Genomic DNA, 12451 nt, shown 5'->3' with positions numbered 1-12451 from the left:
AGGAATTGCAGGGAGAGGCCAAATTCCACCCCCTTCAGCCCTGTCTCCCTATTCTGTGGCCTTAAAGTCAGACAAAACCTGGCTTGTATTCTAGCTTTCTCACTCAGAAGTCACTGCACCTTGCTGCATCTCAGATTCCTTATCCATGAAACGAATTTCATAGAGTTGTCTGGAAATTAGTTTTAAAAAAAAATCCATGGTTGAGCATTTAGGATTGTAAGGAAGTAAAGAAGAAAAGAGAGAAGACAGGAGAAATGGACTGAGTTCTAGAAAGCCCTAACAGGAACGATGAGTACAGACTCTCTTTATTTTATTCAATCCTATTTATAAGGACATGGATTAAAACCTGGACACTAGAGACTTCCCTAGAGGTGCAGTGGATGAGACTCCATACTCCCAGTGCAGCGAACCTGGGTTCAATCCCTGGTCAAGGAATTGGATCCCACGTGCTGCAACAGAGACCTGGCTGTTATATAAAATAAATAATTTTTTTTTTAAAAAAAACTTGGACACTAGAATTTACCTCCTCCATTAACCAGCCTCAACACCAGCAATGTCTTCAGTAATATAAGAAAACAATCATCCCTAACATGGTCTGTGTGCACTGAGTGAAGTGCGTTACATATGATATCACATCTGCTATAAGGTTCACTTCAGTTCATTCGCTCAGTCGTCTCCAGTTCTTTGCGACCCCATGGATTGCAACATGCCAGGCCTCCCTGTCCACCACCAACTCCCGGAGCTTACTCAAACCCACGTCACTGAGTCGGTGATGCCATCCAGCCATCTCATCCTCTGTCGTCCCCTTATCCTCCTGCCCTCAATCTTTCCCAGCATCAGAGTCTCTTCCAATGAGTTGGCTCTTTTCATCAGGTGGCCAAAGTACTGGACCTTCAGCTTCAGCATCAGTCCTTCCAATGAATATTCAGGACTGATTTCCTTTATGATTGATTGATTTGATCTCCTTGCACTCCAAGGGACTCTCAAGAGTCTTCCCCAGCACCATGGTTCAAAAGCATCAATTCTTCAGCGCTCTGCTATAAGGTAGGTGCTATTATTAATTAACTCTAATTACCAATAGGGATGCTGAGGCACAGAGAAAGGTTAAGTAACTTGCTCAAGATCACACAGTAAGGTGGTGCTGGAGCCAAGGCCAGACAGCAGAAGTCCAATTCCAGAGTTTAGACTTTTAGTCACTGTACTATATCAGATGAAACACTCCTGGGCACGTTGTGAGCCCATCGCCTGAAGGGTGAAAAATTAAGAAGAGGTGGCATTCCCCCTTTGGCTGGGGGACTCTGGGGACCCCAGGGGTAGAAGCTTGTGGAAGGTCACTGGTCCCATTACCTACAGCCAGGTTCTCATCTCAGCCTACAGCACTTGTTCATCATTGGAAGCTCTCTCAAATGACTGGAGGGAGCGCTGCGGTCTTTGCTGGAACAATGAATTTCTTTGTGGCAGTGGAAAATATTTCCAGGAATGAAGGACCTTCCTGCAGTCTGTCAGGCTATGGGAAGAGCACGGAGCACTTCAAAAAGAAATTAGATCTGAGCTCTTGAATCTGCCTGGAGCTGTTCACATGAACTTTATATTCTTGCATGAGGACCTTGAAGTCACTTTCTTAAAGGAGGCTATTTCTTGAGTCAGTAGGGAACTCTCTGAAAATTCAGGACACCACGAAATCTAAGACACATTGGTGCATTTACGCAACAAATATTTATTGAAGGTCTGTTCTGTGCCAGGTACTGAACAAGATATTTAATCTTATTTGATAAGGAACTTTGATGAAAAAGGGAAACTAATGGGTACAAAGTTGAACTGTGTCTCCCTTCCCCCAAAAAATATATGTTGAAGCCCTAATCTCCACTACCTCAGAATGTGAACTTATTTATTTTTTGCTTTTTTAATAAGTTTTATTGTAGTTGCTTTACAATGCTGTGTTAGTTTCTACTATATAGCAAAATATATGAGATGTATATATATATCCCCTCTGTTTTGGACTTCCTTTCCATTCAGGAGAATGTGACCTTATTTGGAAATAGATTTTGACAAAAAATAATCAAATTAAAATGAGGTGGTCATCAGCATGGGTTCTAATCCGATACGACTGGTGTCCTTATAAAAACGGGGAAATTGGTCATGGAGAGAGACACACTTAGAAGAAAGACAACATGAAGACTCATCAGAAGATCAGCCACGTGAAGGTGAAGGCAGCAAAGGGTTATGTCTCTACAAGCCGAGGAATGCCAAAGGCGACCAGAAAGTGACCAGAAGCTCCGAGAGACGCCTGGAATAGACTTTCTCTCAGGGCTCTCAGCGGGAACCAGCCTTGCTGAGATCTTGATCTTGGACTTGTAGCCTCCAGAACAGTATGAGACAAGAAGTTTCTAGTACTGTAACAGGGAAGAACAAAATCTGGTTCCGTGTCGGATGTGTTTCTTTAACCTTTGCTTTCATTGCTTCTGTCACTGCAATCACTACAGCGTGTGGTCTCCAGCCATGAGCATATACGGCAGCCTGCCTCCGGAACCCTGCCCCTCTGCCTGAATGTTCAGCTCACAAGGAAACATCCTGACCCTGCCTATCTGTGACTGGCCACAGGAAAGAAGAAATTAGTACATCCCCTTCCTGAGGCTGGCCAAACCAGGAGATATTTTGCAAGACTTATGGCCTTTTTGGACTTCCCTGGTGGTTCAGTTGGTTGAGAATCCAGCTGCAATGCAGGAAACTGCCTACCGTGCAGGAGACCAGGGTTCAATCCCTGGGTCAGGAAGATCCCCTGGAGAAGGAAATGGCAACCCACTCCAGTATGCTTCCCTAGAGAATCCCATGGACAGAGGAGCCTGGCAGGCTACAGTCCATGGTGTCGCAATGAGCCAGACATGACTTAGCAACTAAAACACCACCACTGTGGCCTTTTCCCTTTACTTCCTCACTCCCTCTCCCTCTTGTTCTAGAAAAGAAACTAACATCCAGACCCCAATAAGAGGGTACCTTAAGACTCCAGTAAGCCATCTTCTTGGACACTGGCTTTTCAAATAAAGTTGCTATTCTTGCCTCAACACTTCATCTCCTGGTTTATTGGCCTGTCAGGGAGGGAGCAGACCAGACTTGGACTCAATGTGCTGTGCTGTGCTTGGTCGCTCAGTCATGTCCGACTCTTTGCGATCCCGTGGACTGTAGCCCGCCAGGCTCCTCTGTCCACGGGATTCTCCAGGCAAGAATACTTTACTGGGTTGCCATGCCCTCCTCCAGGGGATCTTCCCAACCCACGGATCAAACCCAGATCTCACACATTTCAGGCGGATTCTTAACATCTGAGCCACCAGTGTTGTTTAAGGAACAAGGGATTGTGGCTCCTTGGCATGGCAGCCCTAGGAACCGATATGGAATCTATCCTGTGCCTGGGCTTGAACTAGACCCCTTAGCTGGGCTGCTTCAAGTTCAGCAAAATAACTTGCCCAGAGTCTTGTAGCAACACACATAGACATGTCAGGCTCCAAATCAAGTCTGATTGGTAACCGAAGACTAAGTTCTCACTCCCATTTCATGCATGGCAAATTGAGGCTCAGAAAAGCCCTGTGATTTCCCCCCAAACAGAGCCCAATACGTCAGAGATGAAATTATAATCAGAGCCCACAGCTCCTAAATTATTCTTAACCTTAGAAACAACCATATGGGAACTACTGAATAATCATCCCCATTTCACAGGTTAAAGAGTTAAAACCCAAGTCCTTAAGACACCTGAGCAACCTTAAGGTCACAAGTGAGTGAGGGAGGTGCCGGAATTTGCACCTACACTTTGACTCTAAAGTTACGCTTCTCACCGCCTCACACTGTTTCTTAGCAGCCTGTCTGCATGGACAAGCAGGAAAGCCTATCTTTTCAGATGCTTGAGGAACTCCCCATAGGAGCCTCTTTGCTCAAAGAGGACAGGGCTATCTGCCTTGTTTCCTCTGACTTTGTTACATTCGACGGCCCCTCCTGTGGATCCCCCATCTCTCTTGCTGGGGAAACTGCTCTGCGGTTAACCTCAGCCAGGGAAGAGTCCCACCAGCAACCCCTGCACCAGTTGGGGTGCTTGGTCCTTCCTCCGGGTACCCCCCGTTTCAACTGAAGGAGTCACACGATACAGACCACATGATCTTTTCCAGAACTGGAATCTGGAGTCAGTGATGAAGGAGAGACGAGTGTTTAAAGTGGCAGCAACAAAGCAGATGGTCCCCATGGCCCTGACCCTTGAGCCACTACTTGCTTCAGTGAGCTCTCAGTTTCCTTCCCCACATTTTTTTTTCATTAGATTGCCAGAGTCAGTTTCTGTTCCTTGCAACCAAAGTTCATGACCTAATACAGGAGCCGTCCAGGCTCCTGGTTGCTGAAAAATCCCACCATGAACTTCAGCCCCTCCAAAACCTGGAAAATGAGGCAATGCCACAGGCCAAGGAGTAAAGGACCTCTTGCACCCCTGCCCCAGCCCTCCTGAGAGCCAGCCTGAATCTGTGGTGAGGCTGCCCAGATGTCAGGACCAAGGAAATGGTGGCCAGGTCAGCTCTGCTCAAATGTGGGATTGGACAGGAAAACATGGAATTGGATCTCAGGCCAGCCATTGCTGGGGGAGACTGGTTTCCAGTTTCTTGGTTTCAGAATCCCCAGAAGAAACAAAGTCTCATTCTTACGTACATATGTGTATATATATGTATGTATGTATGCATATTTTTTTTGGCTGACTAGGTCGTCCTTGATGCGTGTAGATTCTCTCGAGCTGGAATGAGTGGGGCCTGCTCTCTAGTTGTGGGGCGTGGGCTTCTCATTGCAGAGCGTGAGCTGTAGGCATGCAGACTCTCTGGCAGTGGCACACAGCCTTAGTCGTTCCACCGTATGTGGGATCTTCCCAGACCAGAGGTTGAACCCATGTCCCCTGCATTAGCAGGTGGATTATTAACCACTGGACTGCCAGGGAAGTCCACAGACTCTAGCTCTGTGTAGACAACTAGCCCAGGGTTCTTCACTGGAGTCCGTTTGCAAAAGAAAGTGCCTGCAAAGTAGCAGTGGGTGCAGCGGTCCCCAAACCACAGCAGCCACCATCTTGGCTAATGTTTAGCAAGTGCTTCCTACACTCAGGCTACTGTTCTCAGTGCTTCCTTAGAGCTTTCTTCCTCAGAGCTAACTCTCTTGTTCTTACAACAATCCTATTATTCTTTCTGTTGGACATTTGACACTGTCATCTCAACGAATCAACACAGAGCCCCTATTCAGGAAGGCAGCTGAGACATGGATAAGATAAGGAACTTGCCTGAGTGGCTGCGCTGAGTTTGAAAGCAGGGGTCTAACCCGGCTCCAGCCCTTCTCAGTCACTGCACTTAAAACCGCTTCCTACGCCCACCTCTCTCCCTTCCTCATCTTCCCTGCCTCCATCAGAATGAACCAGGAAAAAAAGGCAGGCCCTCAGGCAGATATACCTGGGTTCAAAACCAAGTCCTACTGTTTATCGTCTGTGTGACCTTGAGCATGATAGATGCCTTTCCTGAACCTTAGTTTCCTTGTTTGGAAATTCAGGAAAATCAAGCCTGCCTGATACAGGTTTTGTGACAATTCAATGAGATAATGTGTCAAACACCTGGCACAGCGCCCAACACACGTGCTCACCCATCCCAGGCAACGTGTCAACAAATACGGATAAGCGTCTATTACTCACCTGGCGAGTAGGGGCGGCAAAGAAACACAGTGGAAGAGACAGTCTTCACCGCCATCATGCCCGTCAGCCTCTCCCTAGCTAGGGAAATAGGGTGTGCACACATGTGCCCAAATCAGACCACCCGTGAGACTGTGGCCAGTGAACGTGAGGTCCTTGCTTCATTACCAAAGACTCTGGAGATGAAATGACGGGTAAGAATATTAACACTTGGAGAAAAGCACGCGGCATAGCTGGAGAGTGGGCTATCTCAGAGGGCAAGAGAGAGCCTCCGAACACAGTGTCGCTCGTTTCTATGTGCTGGGCAATTTCATCAGCGGATGAGGCTCAAGGTCTACTGGAGGTTGACTCTTCTGCCATTTTGGACCTAGTTGGTTCTAACCAGTTTTTGTCGTATCCTGTAAAAAGCAGAGACATCACTTTGCCGACAAAGGTCAGCATAGTCAAAGCTATGGTTTCTCCCGTGGTCATGTGTGGATGTGAGAGTTGGACCATAAAGAAGGCTGAACACTGAAGAACTGATGCTTTCAAACTGTGGTGCTGGATAAGACTTTTCAGAGTCCCTCGGACAGCAAGAAGATCAAACCAGTCAATCCTAAAGGAAATCAACCCTGAATATTCATTGGAAGGGCTGATGCTGAAGCTAAAGCTCCAATACTTTGGCCACCTGATGCAAAGAGCTGACTCACTGGAAAAGACCTTGATGCTGAGAGAGACTGAAGGCAGGAAGAGAAGGGGACGACAGAGGATGAGATGGCTGGATGGCATCACTGACTCAATGGACATGAGTTTGAGCAAGCTCCAGGAGATAGTGAAGGACAGGGAACCCTTGCGTGCTGTGCAGACCATGGGGTTGTAACGAGTCAGACACGACTGAGCGACTAAGCAGCAACAATGGCCGTGTCGTTCTTTAAAGGCTGTGCTCCGTCTTCTTCCCTTCTGTTTCTCGACTTGAACAGTCTAAGACGAAGGGTAACTCTAGACGAGGAGGTTCTGGCTGTGGAGGAGGACCCAGTGGGGCTTCTGGAACGCTGGTCACGCTCTATTTCTTGACTCAGGTGATAGTTACATAGATGATATTTATTTCCTAATTATTTATAAACAGTGTCTACATTTTGCATGTGCTTTTCTGTACGTATTTCATAGTGAAAAAATAAGACGTTAAGCCTAACAGAACAACACTATAGAGTCTAGGCAGCTTGAGAGCCAAGGCCGGGTGTGAGACTGGTACCCAGGACTGACCACACTCTGAAATGCCTGGCCCATCCATGCCCAACTCACCCAGGGATTTAGAGCTTTCTGAGTTGCTCTGAAGACTGTCTGGTTTGAATCCTGACTCTGCTACTTGAATCCTGACTCTGCTACTGGCTGCTACTTACTCTCAAACTCTCTAATCCTCATGTCAGCATCCACAAAACGGGGAGATAATCATGGGGTTATGAGCATCAAATGAGCTCACCGTAGACACCATTTAGCACCATAAACTGCACACAGGATGTGCCCAAGATAGGCAAAAAGATGGATGGACTGGCCCCTTTAACCAAATGGTGGCAAAGGCAGGTTTCTGTCGGGTCTTGGCAGTGATGAAACTAAGACACGGACTTCATAAAGATTGCTTCTCTCCATTTCCGTCTCCTTTTCTCTCTGCACTTGAGTCTTGTTCTCGCCAACCAGTTGTTTTCCATGATTTTGGAAACTGGCCAGCTCCAAATCATGTCTTCCTAGCTTTATGTCCAGAAAGAAAGGAAAAGACTTTCTTCCCTTGGTTAAATGATCAAAACTCCCAAGGAAGGGCTCTGATTGGTCATCTTGGGTCACATGCCCTCCTCTGTGACCAACAGGGCTGTGACTGGCTGCCCCAACAGAATCATGTGACTGGGGAGGAGAAGGACTTCAAACAAGGGAGGATGCAGTTTGCAAAAGAACAAGGGGCCATTGAGTAAACAGAGCAGCAGGTGTGTGAGCCAACCTCCACCCACCAAAGCTAATTAGAAATAAACTCCAACCTGATTGGATCTTTCTTTGGGAGGCCTGCCTCCTCCCAACCCAATCTCAGTCCAAGTGAGTTCTGATAGTAATATTACGATATTCATCTTTTGTGGGTAGAGCATGTTTCCCAAACCAGCCAATCAAAGCATCACGCTCCCTGGCCATAGGATCTGGTTCAGAGCTAAGCCAATGAGAGCTCTACCCAGGAATATTATTGGAGTTACCTGGAGGAATTGTTTCCTCTGCCGTAGTTGCTAGGCTGTTAGAATGTTTGTCTAGACTTTCCAGTGACCATCTTGCCCCACCAAGGACAAGAGGGTGTTTGCTATGACCAGGGGTTCTCTTGGCAAAACTCTGTTAGCCTTTGACCTGCTTCGTTCTGTACTCCAAGGCCAAATTTACCTGTTACTCCAGGTATCTCTTGACTTCCTACTTTTGCATTCCATTCCCCTATGATGAAAAAGACATCTTTTTGGGGTGTTAATTCTAGAAGGTCTTGTAGGTCTTCAGAGAACCATTCAACTTCGGCTTCTTCAGCATTACTGGTAGGCGTATAGACTTGTATTATCGTGCTATGGAATGGTTTGCCTTGGAAACAAACAAAACGTTCCCATTCCCACAACATACATTTTAAGATAACAGGATTAGAACTAACAATAGAAACACCTTACCAGATCCACTCCCACAACATACATTCTCTCCTACAATCTCTGTTGAACAGTAAATGGAAGAGTGCCCCAGGACAGGACATGGCACATGTAAACTCTTAGGAGAGTCGTGAGGAAGGAGGTTTGGGTGGCCAGGGCAAGCCTCAGGAAGGATGTGGGAACTGGTTGGATCTTGAAGCAAAGGTTTGATTTGAATAGCCAGAAAGAGTGGAGTGAAAGACAGCATTGCAAGGAACAGTGTGAGAAAAGCATAGAAACTGCAAAATGCACAGCATAGTCAGAGGCAGAGGGTGGACCTGCCTCGGTCAGGAATCAGCCAGGAACAGGGAAGAGGGCTGTACCTAGCGGCAGAGGGTGCTGCATGCCAGACTCTGGGGCCCACTCGTGCTTCTGAAAGTGCAGGCACAGACGTGCTCAGGGTCCCCCGGCTCTGAAACTCTGCACTGGCAGCACAGACTCCTGTTGGCAGCCCGTGACAGGGAGGCCTGTGCCTGTGTGCATGAAATGATGTGTCCATTGAGGTGAGTGTGGCGGGGAGAGGGGGCTACGAAGGGGTGGTGTGAAGAGTCCAGGGCTTTGCTCCACTACAACAGACCCTAAATAAACCTCCTTGGCCTTCAACAGCATCCAACCCTGTGTGAGGGGACGCGGGACAGTTTCAAGTGGTGCTAACAGATATTCACTCACTCACTCATCCAATAACACCATACGCTAAGCATCACCAGGCTTCCCTGGTGGCACAGGTGGTAAGGAATCTGCCTGCAGTGCAGGAGACCCAGGTTCGATCCCAGGGTCAGGAAGATCCCCTAGAGAAGGAAATGGGGACCCACTCCAGTGTTCTTGCCTGGGAAATCCCATGGATAAAGGAGCCTGGTGAACTTCAGTCCACAGAGTCACAATGAGTCGGACACGACTTAGTGATTAACACTAACATGAGCATTAGCTTAGGTCCTAGGGACACAAGAGTCAGTGAGACACAAGACTCCTGGCCCCACTGAACTTACCCTGGGGCACTGAGGGCCACCTGCTCAACAGCCATTCCACCTTCTGCTTCAGAGAAACCTGATTTTGTCCATGCAGCAACGTGTTCAATCAATGCCAGCAATGTAGTCCCGGCTCAGGGCCCCATCCTTTACAGGGCCCCCATCTGGCCTCTCCCAGCCATACCCCTCCTGATGGAGAGAAGAGTCTACAAGGCCAAGAGGATGTGCCCACCTAGCCCACACTGTGGGTACCCGGTACCTCAATATTCCCTTTCCAAACAGCCCCAAGCCCACTTCCAGCCTGCTGGAATGAGTCTCTCCCCTGACCCACTCTCTTAAGGGTGCAGCCACTGCCCACAATCCTAGGCTTGATGAGTGGTGAAAGGGCAGCTGTTTGCAGGAGGGAGGCAGACAGGGCTTGGATGTGTGGGAGTCCTTGTGTGGGACAGGAAGGAACCAGGGCTGGAAAGAGAAGGAAGAGGGGCAGTGAGCCAGGAGCCACATCCTGGCCTGAAACTCTGAGAAGCTGGAGGATTCTAAATTCACAGCTGATCTTCCATGTTGTTTGAAGGTGTGTCTGTTTGGAAGGTTAGGACATGTTTTTTTTAATCATTCTACGTTCTTGCCCTGAGCTCCACAAATGTTAGGACTGGCCTGTTCCTGGCTGCAGGGATCTGAACCAGTTTCCCTTTGCCAGATTCTTTGCTTTCCCAGACTCCCTTGCAGCCGGGAATGATCAAGTGATCCAGATATGTGATCCCAGCAAAGGGCTTCCGGAAAATCATTTCTACCTTGATCATGGAAGAGAAACCTATGAGGAAAGGCTCATGAGGAGAGCTTCCTTTTTCTCTTTTCTGCTTTTGAACACAACTGCTTAAGAACCGTCTCTGGGGCACAGGATGACACAGTGAAGGACAACAGCCAACATCCCGGGACGATGAAAGATGCAAAGACCTTGGTCTTGTCATGCGTGCTGAGCTGCTTGTGTTGTGCCTGACTCTCTGCAACCCTATGGACTGTAGCCTGCCCATCTCCTCTGTCCGTGGGATGCTCTAGGCAAGAATACTGGAGCAGGTCACCATGCCCTCCTCCAGGGCATCTTCCTGACTGCACTCAAGTCTCTTACGTCTCCTGCACTGGCACTAGTGCCACCTAGGTCATGGAGCTTAGGGGCCAGCTCTGGAGCCATCCCCTCTGGATTTTATGCTCCATAACTCATCAGTGTCATCATGGTTTTGGCCGCACTTGGGGCAGTGTGTGATACGGCAGTGGCCAGCCAGCCTAACAAAAATGTTGTGGTTTTTAATTTGTTTTTTGTATTTTTGCCCATGCTGCATAGCTTGCAGGATATTAGTTTCCCAAACAGAGATCAAACTTGGCCCCTGGCAGTGGAAGTGCAGGGTCTTAACCACTGGACCACCAGGGAATTCCCAGAAACATGCTTTCTAAAGACTAGTGACAGAAATCAGTCTGGCTGGAAGATCATCAGTCTGGCTGGTGACCATCTTGCCAGTCTGTGGGGAGGATTCCCCATGGGTGAAGTCAAACCAGAGGAAATTGAGAATTTTTTGCTATACCTGCATGCTACTTTTACTATTATTGTCTTTAAAAAATAATCCCATTTTGCCTAATGGTCTAAAATGAACTATGTCACTATTTAGGGCTTCTCTGGTGACTCAGTGGTACAGAATCCACCTGCCAAGGCAGGAGAGCTGGGTTTGATACCTGGGTCAGGAAGATCCCCTGGAGAAGGGAATGGCATCCCACTCCAGTATTCTTGCCTGGAAAATTCCATGGACAGAGAAGCCTGGTGGGCTACAGTCCATAGGGTCGCAAAAGAGTCATACATGACCTAGCTCCTGAATGACAACATATCACTACTATAAATAAAAAGCCAAGATGATTTGCTATCATAGAAAGTAATAAAGAGATTTTTTAAGTGAAATCCATGCTGAAAATAAAAAACTCTAAGTGCCTTGTGGTATCCCACACTGGATTCTGGGACTGTAAAAGACATTAGTAGAATAGCCAATGGGACTTCCCTGGTGGTCTGGTGGTTAAGAACCCGCCTTCCAATACAGGGGATGTGGATTCAATCTCTGGTCTGGGAAGATCCCACATGCTGGGGAGCAACTAAGCCCGTGCACCCCAACTACTGAAGCCCAAGCACTGTAGAGGCTGTGCTCCAGAGCAAGAGAAGTCACCGCAGTCAGAATCCTGAGCGCCAGAACAAGAGAGTAGCCCCCAGTCACTGCAGCTAGAGAAAGCCCATGCACAGCAATGAAGGCCCAGTACAACCAAAAACAAACAAATAAGTAAATATTTAAAAAAAGTGGAAGTTGCTCAGTCGTGTCCAATTCTTTGTGACCCCATGGACTATACAGTCCATGGAATTCTCTAGGCAAGAATACTGGGGTGGGTAGCCTTTCCCTTCTCCAGAGTATCTTTCCAACCACAGGATCGAACCCAGGTCTCCCGCATTGCAGGCGGATTCTTTACCAGCTGAGCCACAAGGGAAGCCCAGGAAAAAAAAACAAAAACCAATAAAGTCTATGCTTCAGTTAATGGTGATGTACCAATGCTGTTTGAAGTCCAAACTCGTACTGCTCACCACACAACAGGTCAGCAAGCCAAGAAACAAGCTGTTGGGGCAGGAATAGTGACTTCATTCAGAAAGCCAGCAGAGCAAGAAGATGGTGGACTAGGGTCCCAAAGAGCCATCCTCCCCGAGGTAGAATGCAGGCTTCTTCTACACTTAAAGGGGAGAGGGTGTGGTTGGTTGACACCAGCTTCTTGGTGCCAAAATCCTTTACTCTTGAAGCTGTCCACGTAGGTCAGGTCAGGATGTTCTTGTGAACCTCCAGCAAGGCAAGTGCTATTCTCTGCTCTGCAACTTTTTATCTCTATGTGAATGGAAAAGTGTTGTATCTTTAAAGATCAGAGCCTTGAGAATGGGCTAGCCTGTGCATTTCAAGCCATAGGCAACATTCTTAACTGGAAGCAAGAGCAAAGGAATACAAAGGTTAAAGTAAAAGAAACAGATCTAATACAGTCAGATTTGTTCTTCCCTATTACAGTACTGGTTTCTCTGTCTTAAAAAACCTGGTTATACAAGAGGT

This window comes from Moschus berezovskii, chromosome 2 (assembly GCF_049115385.1).
Source record: "Moschus berezovskii isolate FMDL1 chromosome 2, NW_MosBer_1.0, whole genome shotgun sequence".
Taxonomy (NCBI): domain Eukaryota; kingdom Metazoa; phylum Chordata; class Mammalia; order Artiodactyla; family Moschidae; genus Moschus; species Moschus berezovskii.
Note: the sequence above shows the minus strand (reverse complement) of the source record.